Below are 1,700 nucleotides of genomic sequence, written 5' to 3'. Positions count from 1 at the left end.
TTTTAATCATATATTGAAATATGATATTTTATAAAAGAATAGTTTTTCAATGTTTCTAACTGCTTTGTAATTGTTAATGACGTTACACTGTATACTTTACCTTCATGATATTGTTTTATATTCCAAAGTAAAAATATTCATTTTTACAGTTAATAGTTGGGTTTATTGATATGTGTAATATATTTGTGTGTTTGCCATATTCTTCTTTTAGAACTGATGACATTTTCCTGGGTTCATTTTTTTCCTAAAATTTTCTAATATTTATTAGAGTAAATGTGAGAAAACCAATGTGTCTCTTTGTGTTTGAAAATGTCTTTATTTTATCCAATACCTTAAAAATAATTTGGTTCTACAAAATTCCAAGAAACAATTTTTCTACATATTGAAAACAATATTCAGCTTACTTATAATGTCTAGTATCTCTGATAAGGGATTGACTGTCAGTCAAATATGCTTCTTATCTTTCATTATCATTGGTATTTTTGATGATTTTTCTTCATTTCTAATATTTTACATTTTAACTACTACAAAAATTCCACAAGTTTAGATATATGAAAAAACTCACAAGAATCCATAGAGCAGACAAACCTAAGGTTTCTATTTAAAGGCAAAGGATAAGGTAAAGCAAGAGAAAGAGAGTGCAGGAAATCATTAGAGATCTTAGAAACGTCCAGATGCAAGCTTACCAGGGTCCTTATTGACGTATAGACAAACTTCTCCAGTTTGAATCATCAAAATCTGTGCAATGAATCTTGGCTTCAGGAAAACACAAGGCAGAAGTTCCAGTGCAGTCCTTTACATCCCTTTGCTCAAGTCATGCCATCTGATCAATTATGCTATGCCGGTGAAATCATCAGTAAACAAACTGGCCTTGGGAGTTGCCAGGGGGGTTCAGCCTTAAAAAAGCAGGTCATAAACCCCACTGCTCTTGTCTTAGCCCAGAGTCTAAGAAATCCCGAGGTCCCCAAAGACAAGAATAGAGCATTCCCAGTCCAGTTGTAAAATAACTCCAAAAAAATTTTTTTTTTTTTTTTTTTTTTTTTTTTTTTTTTGCGGTACGCGGGCCTCTCACCACTCTGGCCTCTCCCGTTGCGGAGCACAGGCTCCGGACGCACAGGCTCAGCGGCCACCCCTCACAGGCCCAGCCGCTCCGTGGCATGTGGGATCTTCCTGGACCGGGGCACGAATCCGTGTCCCCTGCATCGGCAGGAAGACTCTCAACCACTGCGCCACCAGGGAAGCCCAAATATCATATTTTGGATATGAATTTATTTTTCTTTATCCAGCTCAGTTCTCATAATATACATCTTATCTGAGGACTCACATCTTTATTTTTCTTAAACTTTGCACTTTATGTAATTAACTTTTATAGGCAGTAAACAAACATACTATACCTACTCAGGTTAAGTAAAAACGTGGATGCTTAAGTGGGCAGATATATCACCTTTTTTGGTTGTTTTTGTCCTATATACTCTCTTCATCCCTAAGATCTGAGTTACTTGTTTGTTAGACCTTTTAATTAACACAAAGTCTCTTTTTGTACTTTTAATTTTTTAGCTCTCAGTGTTTCATCTTGATTATTTTCCAGTTCACTAATGTTGTGTCTCCTCTATTCAATATTAATCTATTGCGTCCTTAATTTTAAGTTTTGAATTTATATTTTTATAATTTCATTTGATTTTTATTTCAGTTCTCTAGTT

This window comes from Lipotes vexillifer, unplaced genomic scaffold (genome assembly GCF_000442215.2).
Source record: "Lipotes vexillifer unplaced genomic scaffold, Lipotes_vexillifer_v1.1 scaffold1337, whole genome shotgun sequence".
NCBI classification, from domain to species: Eukaryota; Metazoa; Chordata; class Mammalia; order Artiodactyla; family Lipotidae; genus Lipotes; species Lipotes vexillifer.
The sequence above is the reverse complement of the archived record's forward strand: the minus strand, read 5'-3'. Positions refer to the sequence as shown.